This window comes from Pantherophis guttatus, chromosome 13 (genome assembly GCF_059756535.1).
Source record: "Pantherophis guttatus breed Tessera chromosome 13, ASM5975653v1, whole genome shotgun sequence".
Lineage (NCBI taxonomy): Eukaryota > Metazoa > Chordata > Lepidosauria > Squamata > Colubridae > Pantherophis > Pantherophis guttatus.
The window spans coordinates 16,792,242-16,808,462 of NC_142075.1; the positions used below are offsets into that span (position 1 = coordinate 16,792,242).

The window sequence follows — 16,221 nt, forward strand, 5'->3', positions numbered from 1 at the left end:
ACAGAAGTCGATCCCAAAACCTCAATGCATAAATTTCGCGCCTAGTTCAAGCCATTATATTGGAGAGATGCTGACAATAATAACAACAACAAGAACGGCAACCACAACCAAAAGGCACACAGTAAGCCACCAATTCAAAACAAAACTGTTAAAAACAGCCAAAGACCATCAGTGAGCTGAAACCTTTACACAAAACATAACAGAAATTACAACACAGCGACTTAATTAAAAAAAAAAGCAACAACCCAATTACAACACCCCAAAGTATTTCGGCATGGAATTCCACAGCTATGATAATTACTCGTGCAAGAATTCAACTATAGAAAGAAATCATACACAATAAAACACAATAGAAGAGCATATCTGTAGCTCAGGGTTGAACTGTTGATCCTTGGTGTTCTCTCATGTTTCGGTACCCAACTATGTACTGTAAATTTATTTATTTATTTATTTATTTATTTATTATATTTCTATACCGCCTTTCTCCCGTAGGACTCAAGGCGGTGTACAGTCAAGAAATTGTATGACCACTATCAAAATGGTGGACTCAGTTATAGTGGTGACTGCACCATTGAATTAACAGATTAGAGAAAATTATCTATGTGATCCCTAGGAGTTGAAAATGACTCAATGGCCCATAAATCAATCAATCCAAAATTATTAGTCTGCTTACGTGCGAAGGGGACATTTAAGGATAGCAATGAGATTTGTGTTTTTAAGGAATGGTGCCGTAGTCTGAAGGTGGCGCTCTAGCCTCACAATCAGGAGGCTGTGAATTCGATCCTAGGTAGAGTCAGATATTTCTCTCTCTGGGCACAATGAGAATGTATCTGCTGAACAAAACTCCACACTGGCAACAGGAAAGGCATCCGGTCATTCAGTTGCCCAGATTCCACCACGCAAGGGATTATATGGGGCGGTTAAATGAAGATGATGATGAATGAGAATTGGGTTTTTCAATAATAATTTATATTTTCAGACTCTTTTAAAATGCCGCTCGGTTATTAGGGTTTCCAAACATCACTCTTTTGCAAAGCTTTGAGGAACTTAAGTTACACCCAAGCTGGGGAAGTATTATTTATGGAGGATTTGTATGGTATTGTACGTTACGTTGAATAACAAACATTTGTACTTTATTTGTATGTTATCTACGTGGTCCCTAGGAGTCAAAAATGACTTGATGGCCAATAATCAATCAATTTGTGATTATTAGGCTGCTTACATGCAAAGAGGACATTTAAGAATAGCAGTGAGATTTGCATTTTTAGATAATAATTTATATTTTCAGAGTCCTTAAAATTCCGCTCCGTTATTAGACTTTCCAAGACCAATGAAAATATAGCTCTTCTGCAAAGTTTTGAGGAACTGAGCTACTACACCCAAGCAGAGGAAGTATTATTTTTTGAGGATTTGTATTTATTTTGTGGTTCTTTTATTGTTTAAATTGTACTTTGTTATTATAAAACACTCAGAGCAGAGGTGGGTTTCAGCAGGTTCTGACCAGTTCTGGAGAACCGGTAGCGGAAATTTTGAGTAGTTCGGAGAACCGGTAGTAAAAATTCTGACTGGCCCCGCCCCCATCTATTCTCTGCCTCCCAAGTACAAGCTGATTGGGAGGAAATGGGGATTTTGCAGTAATCTTCCCCTGGAGTGGGGACGGAATGGAGATTTTACAGTATTCTTCCCCTGGAGTGGGGTGGGAATGGAGATTTTACAGTATCCTTCCCCTGCCACGCTCACCAAGCCATGCCTATCAAGCCATGCCACGCCCACTAAGCCACACCCACAGAACCGGTAGTAAAAAAATTTGAAACCCACCACTGACTCAGAATCTCTGGACTGCAGCAGTGTATAAACTGCAATATATAAAGGAATAAATATTATAAATAAAACAGTTATCCTATCCTAGTTGCCCTGTTGGTGGCCCCGTTCAGTACTTAAGGCTGAAGGACTTGTAGTTTTAAAACCCACCATTATTTAGTCCTGAAGGTTATTTATCAAAGCTTGAGAAATTGCCTTGACAAAGCGGTACTTAATGCATTCCTACACGGCAATTACCGTACACTTACACAAACAGAATTATATTTGATACTTAGTTTTATATTTATAAACAAGAAAGGGCTACTCAGCTGAACTTTGGATATCTAGCTTTTCTCTGGGAGGGGAAAATATAAGGAAACCCAAGTATGCATTGAGTTCCTCTTCTTCCGGACTAAAGTGGCGAAGACCAGGAACAGGATGGAAACCCATCAACAGCTAAAATTTTTGCGGCATCACTTTTGCGTCTAGTAATCTGAATTTGGGCCCAGGATTCAGGAAATACGATGTGCTGTTGAAAACGGTACAAGATGACTCTCTGTGAGCAACACGGTTAGCCAAGATTAAGTCCTACGTCAAAAACCCCGAGGATGTACGATGATGCCATTAAGCACTAATGGCATTAAAACAGCATTTTAAAAATAAGACGCCCAATTTAAGAAAAATAAAATGAACTGCTAAGATTCCTAGAGCACCTTAATCCTTAAATGTTGCATAAACACACAGGCAAACACAGACGCTGAAGATTCTTGCGACTCTTTTGGCAAAATCACTTGATCATGTTTTTGGAGGCTCGGGTATTTCTTCTAAATTGATGTCAATTGGAGATAAAAGCTTTTATACTCAAAACGCAATAAACGCAGCCTCTGAATGTCTTTACGAAAGAGACAAATCTCAGCGACGCTCAGGGAGTGAACGATGAAGAGCGCTTTTGGTCTGGCAGAAAGATTTACAATATAAGAACGGCGTCAGATCCAGATGGGCAATCTATGATCCTTCATTCTAGATAGAAGAAGCATCTGCAAGCAATATGGTCAGAGAACTGATTCCTTTATGTCACTACTAGTCTATTGAATATAAGAAAATTATCATTGGGGGCAGGGGTCGGTTCTACTTACTTACTGATCATATGTGTGCACTCGCTTCACGCACGCACAGAAGCTTCTGCGCATGCGCAGATCACTGATGACGACATCCAGGGCAGTGGGCACGGCCTCCCACCGGTTTTACTACCGGTTCTCGCGACCCGGGGGCAACCTACCACTGATTGGGGGCAGAGGGATTCTCTCTGTTTGCTGGCCAAAAGGAACCAGCTTGGTCATAAAATCCTTATGCCAGAGAAGAATAGAGAAAAGCATGGGGCCAAAGAAAGTTGGCTTTGATAAGGCATTAAAAGCAATTAAAAAGCATGGATTAACCTGAATCTTACAGTCTGCAAGAAAATTCTTCTTCCACATTGCAGCAATTAAGCAAGGTAAGGGAAAGAGCTGTGTACGTGCCTCTGTAAAACTCTGCCAAGAACTTCCCCAGAGCTTGTTCAGGCCATCTAATTTATTCCAACAACTTCCAGTTCCATTAACAGAGAAGGATATCTACTATTAAGTACTGGTGCACCAAGGGTGTCAAACTCAAGGCCCGCGGGCCACATTCGGCCCACGATGTGGTCGGATCCAGCCCGCAGGGCCATTCTGGAAAATGTAAGGGGCTGGCCCCAGGACTGGTATTCAGTTACCTTCACTACTGGTTTGCAAATGCGAGTGCGTGCGTGAGCATGCTAGCTCCGCTCACCCGCACCACCTCCGCACATATGCAGACCCTTCCGCGTATTCGCAGAGTGTAAAAAATGAGACATGATGTTGTCCGGGCAGGTGGGCGGAGCCTCCCGCAGTTGCCGCTACTGATTCGCCCAAACCGGATAGAACCGGCTGAATGCTACCACTGGTTGGCCCAGTCTACCCAGTGCGAAGAGGAAACATGCCAGCAGTTTGGAGAGTGGCGTCAAGCTGGCCACGCTCACCCAGTTGGAGAACCCCTAAATCTCATTCCTGGCTGGGCCAGCCCACCCCATCCTGCCCCTCCCAGGAGTCCCCAAGAGGCTCATTTTGGATGCAGGTTAGTACAGGGTGCACGCGGAGGCTCAGGGAGGGTGAAAAACAGGCCTACCGGAAGTTCGGCAAGGCCAGAAATGGGCCCATTTCTGGCCTCCAGAGGGCCTATAGAGCCTGGGGAGGCCATTTTCGCCCTCCCGGAGGCTTGAGGAAAACCCCTGGAGCCCGGGGAGAGCAAAAACACCCCTCCCACTATGTTGCAGGAGGATGACTAGGCCACGCCCACCATGGCCACGCCCACCCAGCAACCGGGCAGAGAACCCCTTGCTAAAAATTTTGAAGCCTACCCCTGGTTATAATTTTTTTTGTATTTACAGAAATTCTAGAAACAATGCTTGCTAGTTTGATCCTTAATGAAATATGAATGATTGTTCAAAGGGTGGAGGACTGAATGAGTTGGGAGTAGTGACACAGATATTATTCACACTGCAATTCATTAAATCAGGAAGCCTGGCTGAAAATGACTTCAAAATAACTTCAAAGCCAGAAAGTTAGAAAAAGAGACGTAAGCCTGAACATGTTTAATGACCTGAACCACTATATATTCTCTTACTGTTGGCTTTTGTTCTTTGGAATTCTTTTTTTTGACACTAGCAATGTTTATTTTTCAAATGCCTCTGTTATGATTTGAGATTTAAAGTTGCATTTTATCATTTTTACGTGAGAAACCTACTTCGCAGATTGTGTAAATATAGAGGGAGGAAATAGTAGTAATTTTGTGTGACAAGAAACTTTGAGGTGCCAATGGGGCTACACGGATTCGATTTTCCATATTTGGAAATTTAATTATGCCACTGAGCTTGTCAGATGAAGAGCTGACAGCCAGGGTTCGAGACCTGCGCACTGTGCGACAGGGTGAGCTCCCATTTCTTGCTCCAGCTCCTGCCCACCTAGCAGTTTGAAAGCATGCAAATGCAAGTAGATAAATAAGTACCACTTTGGTGGGAAGGGAACAGTGTTTCGTGTGCCTTTGGCATGTAATCATGCTGGCCACATGGCCACAGAAAATGTATTTGGAAAACGCTGACTCCCTCAGCCAAGAAATAGATTATCACTGCGTCCTAGAATCGGACACAATTGGACAAGGAAACCTTTATTCTGTGTGTATGTGTTTGTGTGTGTATGCGTGTACACACATACACAAAATTGATAATTGTAGCAGTTGGTGATGGAGTGTAGATAAGAGTGCTGTTTTTAACCGACTCTTGCATTTGTTAAACCCAAGTACAACTTTTTGTAAGCAAAAGCTCACATTTTGCCTACGACTACATTTTAAACAATCATGGTTATGGGCAGAATAAAATAAATAAATAAATTTGACTTCATTTCATTTCAAAAACGATTACAATCACGCACTTGATCATTTCCTCCTGGGGCTTACTAAAAACTTACAATTTAGTGCAACTTTTGCAGATTTCCAGGATGCACTGCATCCATTCTTTTTAGCTGAATTTTTTTTAAGGCCAAGGGTATTTATTTATTAATTGTGCTCCAATAATTGGAAGTTCTCAGAGTGGTATCCAATCAGTGTAAATATTATTTAATCATTAGCGAGCTACAAAACCAGAGAAATGGAGGGATGAAGAACGGAATGTACGGTCTACTGTAATCAGAGGTAGCTGATAAAAAAAGCTTTCTGCGTTGCTTTATTCAAGTTTAACCGCATCGTTGCCAAATAAAGCTATACTTAGAAAACCCACAGGAGAAAAAAACATCAAATATAAATACAAAGAGATACAGAGAGGAAATCAGATTGTGTTACAAAAGAAATTAAACATTCGTCTGAGTGTACAAAACTAGCCAGATGATCCCAGTTTACTTTGGCATAGCTAAATGTCTGTAGTATGTAGATTCCCAGTCATCCAGGTCATGGTTGTCCCAAAGGTGCTTTTTCAAGAGGCAACTGGACTTTCTTGTTGTTCTTTGAAGACGTTTCGCTTCTCATCCAAGAAACTTCTTCAGCTCTGATTTTTCTTTGAAGACCTTTCGCTTCTCATCCAAGAAGCTTCTTCAGCTCTGATTTTTCTTTGAAGACCTTTCCCTTCTCATCCAAGAAGCTTCTTCAGCTCTGAGTTTTCTTTGAAGACCTTTCGCTTCTCATCCAAGAAGCTTCTTCAGCTCTGAGTTTTCTTTGAAGACCTTTCGCTTCTCATCCAAGAAGCTTCTTCAGCTCTGAGTTTTCTTTGAAGACCTTTCGCTTCTCATCCAAGAAGCTTCTTCAGCTCTGATTTTTCTTTGAAGACCGTTCGCTTCTCATCCAAGAAGCTTCTTCAGCTCTGATTTTTCTTTGAAGACCTTTCCCTTCTCATCCAAGAAGCTTCTTCAGCTCTGATTTTTCTTTGAAGACCTTTCACTTCTCATCCAAGAAGCTTCTTCAGCTCTGATTTTTCTTTGAAGACCTTTCACTTCTCATCCAAGAAGCTTCTTCAGCTCTGATTTTTCTTTGAAGACCTTTCGCTTCTCATCCAAGAAGCTTCTTCAGCTCTTCTTAGATGAGAAGCGAAACATCTTCAAAGAATAACAAGAAAGTCCAGTTGCCTCTTGAAAAAGCACCTTTGGGACACTTGGATACTTGTTCTACTAACCATTCATCGGAACAAATTGACTGAAAATTACTGGCGTATCACCAAGTGTGTGCAAGATAGAGATTGCTTGTAGACACTGATGAAAGCAACACAGAGACAATTGTTCCACAGGCTTAAAGCTGATTAATTATGTGCCATCGTGTTGGGGTCAACTCTTAGCAACCACATGATAGATTTTTCTCCACGGTTTCCATAACCTGATCCTTCACGTCTCCCAACCAAGGTACCCTTCACCACCGTGATTAAAATTCATCCATCATACTGCTGGTCATTATCTTCTTCTTTTTCCAAAGAAGTTAGGTCTTTGCATAATGTATTTTGAAGTAGGATCATTTGCGCCTGGTTATTTGTGCCCCCAGTAACAACTCTAGGTTCGTTTGTCCAGTGATTCACGGATTGTTTTCCCTGCCGTCCATGGCATTTTCAGAAGTCTCCAACATCAAAGTTCAAAGCATTGATGAAGACGTTATCCATTCAGTCATGTCCGACTCTGGGCGATTCTATGGACCAGAACTCTCCACAGCTTCTTGATCTTGCACTACTTCTTTGAATTGTTCCATGCTGTGGCTGGCCTCAGCTGTGATAGTGTCCAACCAACGTGTTGTTTAATGATCTGGTTTCCTTTTACCGCGAACTCTTCCAAACATAATTGCTTTCTCCTGTGCATTCCTCCTCATGGCATGGCCAAAGTGACGCATAGTTTATGATTCAAAGCATTAGAACCAGCTTTCTAGACTGCTTCTTTACTGTCCAATTCTCACGTCCATAGAGTCCTTCTTACTTGCTTGCATTATTCTGGTCTTAATTGGTGTAGGCACATCATGGTATCTAAATATCATTTCCAAGGATTTCATTGGTGCTAGACTATATCGAGTGCTAGACTGTGGAGTATTTCTTAATTGTTTTCTGTTAACGGTTAATCCAAAAGACAGAATCTGTCTATCTATTTTTATTGTCAATTCTAAGACCTTTATTTTTCTTTATAGTTACGTTTAGTCCAATTTCTTCACCGTGTTCCTCGACTTTTATTAGTAGAGCTTGGAGATCCTTTAATATGTTGCAATAAAAGACAAAGTGTCCCAATTTTCCAGAAGGTTTGAGCTAAACCTTGGGGCTTTAATAGATCTCTTTGACGGGCTTAGTCAAAAAATAATAATAATCCTTTTTCCAAAATGAAGGACAGAATGGAAAAGTAGAATCTACCACTGATTTCTCAAAGTAAACACCAGACCTTCGCTCTCATCTCAACTTGCTCTTGGGAGACTAATGGGCGATGCCGAAGGATCGATTTTGTCAATGGAAACTTATTCGATCAACTTCATAGCAACATTTGGAGGAGACCAAGTGTTTTCCTTTCATTTCGGACAGTGAGTTCTTGAAACAACTACTGGCATTTCAAATTGACGCATGAAAGTTGGACTTCGTTTCTTTTGTTGCTGCTAACACAAATGGACCCTGGGGAAAATCTGTATGTACAAGAGGATGTTTAAGAAACTTATTTGTTTGCCCTGTTGGGCCAACTGCATCAGCTGGTTGGCCCTGGAGGACATTTTCCCCAAAGATTCTTTGTTCTTCTCAGTGCGATAAACACAGTCAGTTCCTTGTCGCAACAAAATAATGCAGTCAAAAACAACCATCATCACAAGGAAGAAGCAGCACTCAATCGGGGTCGCTGTACCAGGTTGGGAATTCTGGGAGTTTAATCCCAGCCTATCTGGGTGTGTCAACCCAACAAAGTAAACCAGAGAAAGAAAACAATGCTGTCTATAGGTCAAGATTACTTTTATTGTAACAAGTCCAGGTAGGACTCGGCTTGCGACAATTGAGCCCAACATTTCCACAGCTAAACCAGACAATTGTTAAGTGAGTTTGGTCCCATTTTACGGCCTTTCTTGTGCCACGGTTGTTAAGTGAAACACTGCAATTATTAAGTGAGTAACACGGCTGTTAAGTGAGTCTGGCTTCCCCGTTGACTTTTGCTTGTCAGAAGGTCGCAAAAGTTGATGACATGACCTCGAGACACTGCAACCGTCATAAATACATGCCAGTTGCTAAGCGTCCGAATTTTGGTCACGTGACCATGGAGGAGACGCTGCAACAGTTGTAAGTGTGAAAAACAGTCATAAGTCATTTTTGTTCACCGCCGTTGTAACTTCGAACAGTCACTAAATGAATGGTTTTACGTCAAGGACTACCTGTTTAGTGACGGGCTCTTGCAGTTCTAAGTGTCCTTCTCATTCCCTCAATATTTCCTCATATAACGTAGGGAGGGGGCTTGTCTGAGATGTTTTCTCGTATTATTTTTCTTGGCCCAGGCTCAAGTCTTGTTCTTGAAGGAGGAAGAGCTGCTACAAGGCTCCTTCTTCTCTGTCCATTGTCTTGGTAGCAGCTCTTTCTCCTTCAAGATCAGTGATGGGATTCAGCCGGTTTGGGCTGGTTCAGGCGAAATGGTTATTAAATTGCTGGCTGGCCCCACCCCTTCCCACCCCGCCCCTTCCAGGAGTCCCCACACGCCCCAATTTGGTTCCTATGTAAGTGCAAGGACACCTACTAGGACCAAAATGGGGCACAGGGGGGTGCTGCACTGAGGCCCGTTTTTGCTCCCAGGGGGTGCAGGAGACCGAGTGCTGCCTGTCACACACCCCTGGCCACGGCCAACATGGCCACGCCCACCCAGCCAGTCATTAAGGCAGAGAACCGGTTGTTAGATTATTTGAACCCCATCACTGTTCAAGACCATTCCTTCTGCTCCCTACTGAAGAGAAGCAATTTGAGGAAAGGCTGATCTAAATCCTCATGTTCCAGAGCAGGGATCTCCAACCTTGGCAACTTTAAGACTTCATCTCCCAGAATTCCCCAGCCAGCAAGATTGGAGACCCCCCCCTCCGATCCAAGGCAAGAAAGTCCAGAAGAAGCTTGACCGCAAAGAGCAAAAGATGCTCCTTCCCACCACACACACACACAAAACAAGCGACTGGAAGCGACTGTAATATCCACGTTGATTTTCGTGTTTTTAGAAATACCGTAGAGCTTCTGGAGATATTTCCAGCGGACGCAGTTCTTCCTGTGGTATTACAGTTGGCAAGCCAAAAGAACATTGCCCAATTGTTTCAACAAAAACACAATCCATTAAAAAAAAAAACAGGGATGGGAAGGAAGGAGAAAGAGCATCCATTCCATGATAGATGGGGGAGGCAGGGAGAGAAGCAATTCTCCCCGCTCAGGAGCAGAGAACAGAGGGACGAAGGGATGAAATAAAAAAACTGATTTCGAGCAAAAATAGAACTATCAATTTGGTGACGTGAAAGTTGCTTTCCCATTTGTCCCTGCAACTTTGATCAAAATACAAGCTCTGTAATATTTTTTTTTTTTTTTTTTTTTTTTGGGTACATTGATCAAAAGAAAGTACATCTGGGAGCAACCTAAACTAAAGAAGTTGCAGAAATTCCATTTCCATTTTGTTCTGGCTCTTATAAGGAGCATCACAGCGGCAGGTTGCCCCCCGGTTCAGACCAGTTCGCAAGAACCGGTAGTAAAACTGGCAGTAGGCTCCGCCCACTGACCCAGACATCATCATAGGTGATCTGCGCATATGCGATACAGTAGTAAAGGTAAATAGAACTCACCCCTGGAGCATCACTTGTTTAAGCTAAAGGGGGCAGAATAACAGAATACTAGAGCTGGAAGGGAGCTTGGAGGTCTTCTAGTCCAGAGGTCAGCAACCTGCAGCTCTGGAGCCGCATGTGGCTTTTTCACTCCTCTGCTGCAGCTTCCTGTCACTCAAAATATCACTCACAGCCGCCAATGTGCGACACTTGCTGGCATGCGATTTATTGAGCTTTTCAACCCCCAGTAGGCCAACCATGGATAAATCCAAGAAAACAAAAGTTTGAGAAGAAAACAGAACGTTTAATTCAACTACATATGCTAGTTTTGTGGCAGCACAAGAAATAGGCACGGGAAAGGTTTTGTGGCTCCCGGTGTTTTCTTTTCTGTGGGAAACGGGTCCAAATGGCTCTTTGAGTGTTTAAGGTTGCAGGCCCCTGTTCTAGTCAACCCCCCCCCCTGCTTGAGCAGAACTATACCATTTCAGATAAATGGTTGACTAGTCTCTTCTTAGAAGTATATATGGGTCAGTGGTGGAATTCAAAATTTTTTACTACCGGTTCTGTGGGTGTGGCTTGGTGGGCGTGGTGTGGCTTGGTGGGTGTGGCAGGGGAAAGATACTGTAAAATCCCCATTCCCTCCCTACTTCTGGGGAAGGATACTGTAAAATCTCCATTCCCTCCCTACTTCTGGGGAAGGATACTGCAAAATCCCCATTTCCTCCTGATCAGCTGGGACTCGGGAGGCAGAGAATAGATGGGGGCGGGGCCAGTCAGAGGTGGTATTTACCGGTTCTCCGAACTACTCAGAATTTCCACTACCGGTTCTCCAGAACTGGTCAGAACCTGCTGAATACCAGCTGATGATATGGGCTGACGATATGACTTGGGCATCCATGTTAAATTTAAATGAAAAAAAAATGCAGCCATTAAGTCTTCGCTTTTACTTCAGTTAATCTAACGATGAAGGCTCCTTGTTGACATTAAATGGCACTTCTCCCTACTTTATGGGTGTTCTCCAAATATTGCATTGTTTTAACATCCATTTTCTCCACGATCCTGTTATTAATAATATTGTTGGTGTCTTTTTAATTGAAGCTGTTTTTAATCATCATCATCATCATCATAACTTTATTGTCATTGTACGTTTATACACAGTATGCCCATACAACAAAATTCACTTAACACCCAAAGACCAGGTCCAACACACATAACAATCCCCAAACACACCCCCACCCACCACAAATTCCCCACCCCTAAACCACCCAAACTTCCACACAACAGACCAAATAATGCTGTCCAACAGCTCACTGATGGTGGTGGCCCTTGAGTTCATGGTTGAGTGCAATTATAGCTCTGGGATAAAAAACATTTTTTAACATTTTGATTTTATGATTGTTTTTATTCTAAGCCCCCTTGAGTTACGTTACTGTGAGATCGGAGGCTATGTAAATGAGATGGATAGACAAGGAGACAGAGAGCGAGAGACAGAGAGATGATAGATGATATAGACAGACAGAGAGACAGACAGACAGAGAGATAGACAGACAGAGAGACAATGCTCAGAATTCCAAACAAGCTGTTGGCTGGATAATCTCTGAATTTTAGCCCTGATTCACCAGGAAATTACGACCTGGGGGAAGGGTGTGACAGGACTTGTTTCAACATTAATATACATACGGTTATAAATATAGCTCATAAATATAATTTAGGATTCTCATTTCGCTAGCTCAGCTCCATCTGCCAAATGACAGGGAACTTTCAAGGACTGCAATAAAGGAGAACCTTCAAAAGCATATGACTGTGTTTTACCAATGAGTTTGGGGTCCTTCCCAAAAAATACACGTTCCATCTTCGGTTGAAGCGGTTGTAAAAAAATGCTTTTAAAAGCCTCTGACGATCCCAGCTGACTTGCCTGATCGGCAGAGGCTTTTTTTTTTCCTTTTAAAAACATTTTTTCTATAACCTCTTCGGCCGAAGAGGTTGTAGAAAAAATGTTTTTAAAAGCCTCTGACGATCCCACTTGACTTGCCTGATCAGCAGAGGCTTTGTTTTTACTTTTAAAAGCATTTTTTCAGCCGAAGAGGTTGTAGAAAAAACGCTTTTAAAAATAAAATAAAAAGCCTCTGATGATCGTGGGGCTCAGCTGGGCATGGGGGTGGGGAGGGATTTTTGCTACCGGTTCTCCGAATCACCCGCCGCCATCGCTACCGGATCGGGCAATCCGGTCCGAACCGGGAGCATTTCACCCCTGCCTCAACACCATCATTTTATCAAACCTTCCTTTCTTCATTCCATCTCATTTCCATGGTAGTAAATCTGTAAGAAATTAGTTAAGAAATTGGGAGAATTATTTTGATATGAGTCTTCTCGTAGCCAAAAATTTCTTAGCTCCAACACAGTTATCATCTGAGCACGAGACTGTATCAGGAGCTCGTGGGTTCTTCAAGGTTTTTCCGAAGAATAGAACAAAACAAAACAAAACAAAACTTTCAGCGAGTTTGCGGGAAGGTTAGCAGAGATACAAAAATACTTTTAGGCCAAACCTAGAGTGGGAAAAGAAACAAACTGGAGTTGGCATGGCTGGTTAGCCAGAAAAAAAGCCCACAGTGTCTTATTACAAGCCCCAAATGTTTCCCAGGTCTAAAAACATTTTTTTTAATCACTGTCCAGTTTTTCCAAACTGCAGCTTTGAAAAGCAGAGACAAATCTTTGCACGGAAAGAAAGAAAGAAAGAAAGAAAGAAAGAAAGAAAGAAAGAAAGAAAGAAAGAAAGAAAGAAAGAAAGAAAGAAAGAAAGAAAGAAAGAAAGACAGACAAACAAACCAGGGTTGTTGAACTCCTCCCCAAACAGCAGGCAACATCATGTGACTGTGTTAAAGACGAAAAAGAGCATTTCACGGCGTGTTGGTTTGTTTGGCTATCGATAAAAATGCAGCTCAGTTTCAACTGCACAAAAATCTGCTAATCTGTCCATGAATCAAAAACCTTTAGATGTCTAAATGCAACAACTTAATCAGGTGTTTGCTTCTGTGGGAGCACAATTCATAAAAGAAGTTAAAACCAACGGCGAGATGGAATCACATCCAGGAAAGCGTTGCAGCCAAGATCACAAAAAATTAGAGGAGAAAGAGAGAGCATGAAAGAGAAAGAGCGAGAGGGAGGGAGGGAGGGAGAGAGAGAGAGGGAGGGAGGGAGGGAGGGAGGGTGGTGGGAAGGGAGGGAGAGAGAGGGGGAGTGAGGGAGAGAGAGAGAAAGAGAGGGAGGGTGGGGAGAAGAGAGGGAGAGAGAGAGAAAGAGAGAGGGAAAGAGGGAGGGAGGGTGGGGGGAAGGGAGGGAGGGAGAGAGAAAGAGAGAGAAAGAGAGGGAGGGTGGAGGGAAAGGAGGGAGAGAAGGAGAGAGACGGAGGGAGAGAGAGAGAAAGAGAGAGAAAGAGAGGGAGGAAGGGTGGAGAGAAGGGAGTGGGAGGGAGAGAAAGAGAGAGAGGGAAAGAAAGAGAGGGTGGGGAAGGGAGGGAGGGAAAGAGAGAGAAAGAGAGAGAGAAAGAAAGAGAGGGAGGGTGGGTGGGGGGAAGAGAGGGAGGGAGGGAGTGGGAGGGACGGAGAGAGAAAGAGAGAGAGAGAAAGGGAGGGAGGGAGAGAAAGAAGAGAGAGAAAGAGGGAGGGAAGGAGAGAGAAAGAGAAGAGAGAGAAAGAGAGGGAGGGTGCGGGGAAGGGAGGGAGGGAGAGAGAAAGAGAGAGAGAGAGAGAGAGGGAGGGAGGGTTGGGGGAAGCAAGAGAGAGAGAGAGAGAGAAATTTTGGGCTCAACTGTGGACATAATTTAAGAACTACCTGTATGTAGATTTAGGAAACCAAAAAAAAATTGAAATTGTTCAAACGCATTTGAGGGTCATTTCTAAATTCCCTTGAAAAATACTTCCTTAACGCTTCCCATTATTCTTGCAATCCTGCTCAAGAATTTACTAAGTGCAAAATTCTATGAACGCCTCATCAAAAATGTAGTTGTGAGTTACTTCTACACTATTTAAGTTGTCCGCGTGGACAAAAATATCACCGGAATATCCATCTAACTGTCTTGTTCAAAAGTAACCCGAATGCAACTATTCTTCTCAATGGTTGACAAGCAGTAGTAGTTACTCTAAGGTCAAATTAAGCTTTAATTGTTGAACTCAACGTTTGGAAAGAAACATTTTTATACCCTGTTCCCTTCTGCATTTAATATACCCTTATCAAAAAGTTTTAAGAAAATCCAAATACATGGAAACCGTAACTACACTACACAGTCACAGCTTCCAGAGAATATGCCACAGATCTAGCCCAGAAATTCAGATTTCATTTGAATCTGGTAAAAAAATGGAGCAACAAAACGTTTATTTATTTCGTGCCCATTCAGCTGAGCTGGAAGAGGTGAACCTCAAAAGACCCAATCTGTACTGATCACTCTTTAAATCCCTTCCTTTGATCTTTCAGTGAGAAGCAAACCAAAGCCAACTAACAAAAAAAAAAAAAAATATTGGAAATGTTACAAACACATACTGGATATTTCGAATGCTACTTAGCAGAGTTACCCAGCATTTCATTTTCGACAGAGTGAGAATTCCATTACCGTATCAATCTCCTGTAATTAATATTAATAATTTACCATCTTTTAAAGCTTCTGTGTTTCTATAAACAAGACCTTCTAGGGAGATTCGGACTATTTGAGCGATCGTTCGGCTTATTCCTGGCTCTTTATCAGCTCAATGCAAAAAAAAAACCTGTTGCTTTTTTTAATGGTATCTAGAATAAAAAGAGCAAACAATAATTAGCTATAAAAGCTATAAAAAAAGGGCCCAAAACTGGGTTTGATATATACTATAAAAAAAAAAAAGTTGGGGAAAAAAACCTCTTAAATCTCTAAATCTCAAAAAAAGCTCTAAAACCATCCCTGCCAGGCGAGGCGGATTTCTGGATCGGTCTAGCTACCATAAGTCTAGCTACCTCTGGGGCTGAACCAGGAATGAAATCCATCAGGTTCTGACAGGTTCTGGAGAAGCGGCAGCGGAAATTTTGAGTAGTTCGGAGAACCGGCAAATACCACCTCTGGCTGGCCCCAGAGTAGGATGGGAATGGGGATTTTGCAATATCCTTCCCCTGGAGTGGGGTGGGAATGGGGGTTTTGCAGTATCCTTCCCCTGGAGTGGGGTGGGAATGGGGGTTTTGCAGTATCCTTCCCCTGGAGTGGGGTGGGAATGGAGATTTTGCAGTATATTTCCCCTGCCATGCCCACCAAGCCACGCCCACCAAGCCACGTCATGCCCACCAAGCCACGCCCACAGAACCGGTAGTAAAAAAAAATTGGATTTCTCCACTGGTCTGAACGAGGGCAGACAAACTACTCCATAGCCCATTCTCCTGATCCATTTCTGCTCATCCTTTCGACCACCTCAGTGCCCCAGAAGAACCTGGTACACACACACACACAGGATTTTAAGAAGGGATTGGATGACCATTTTGTCTGAAATAGTACATAGGGTCTCCTACTCGAGCATGGGGTTGGACTAGAAGACCTCCAAGGTCCCTTCCAACTCTGTTATTCTCTAATTCCATAAATTAAAATTCCGAGGAGAGAACACAAAGGTCCCACAATTGGAGCAACTAACAAATGCTTCTTGTAATACGTTAGCCTAAAATCACAGGATGGCTTACCGTGACTTATGAACTCAGTTATTGCTATTTGTAAACAGTGTTAAGGCTATACTTTGATCCATAATGTTTCCTTGTACTTGTACAAAAGTTTGACCATAAATAACAATTAGCTTAGTATTAAACAATGGTTTTATTGCTTGAGTGTCATGCAAACCCAGCTAATGATGGTTTACCCTGCCAAACATATTTCCACCCATTATTAGTGCCTAAAGTGGTAAATCCCTCATATACAGTAATGATTCCAGTAATGATTAATCTTGGCATGACTAGCTGGTATTAATTGGATACGTTTTATGGCTCAGGTCAATGTGTTTGATCATTTGAAGTTCTATCTGCATGTTGGTTCTTTCTTGAATTTTATTTTCAGAGTTTGAGAGAGCTTTGAGGATGATGATGACGATGATGATGATGATTAGT

General features: G+C 42.5%; 1 protein-coding gene across 1 annotated transcript in view; it reads right to left on the minus strand.

Moving 5' to 3' along the window:
• PDE8A (phosphodiesterase 8A) overlaps positions 1–16,221 on the minus strand; it is a 100,345-nt gene that overhangs the window by 55,235 nt on the left and 28,889 nt on the right. The window lies entirely within an intron of this gene.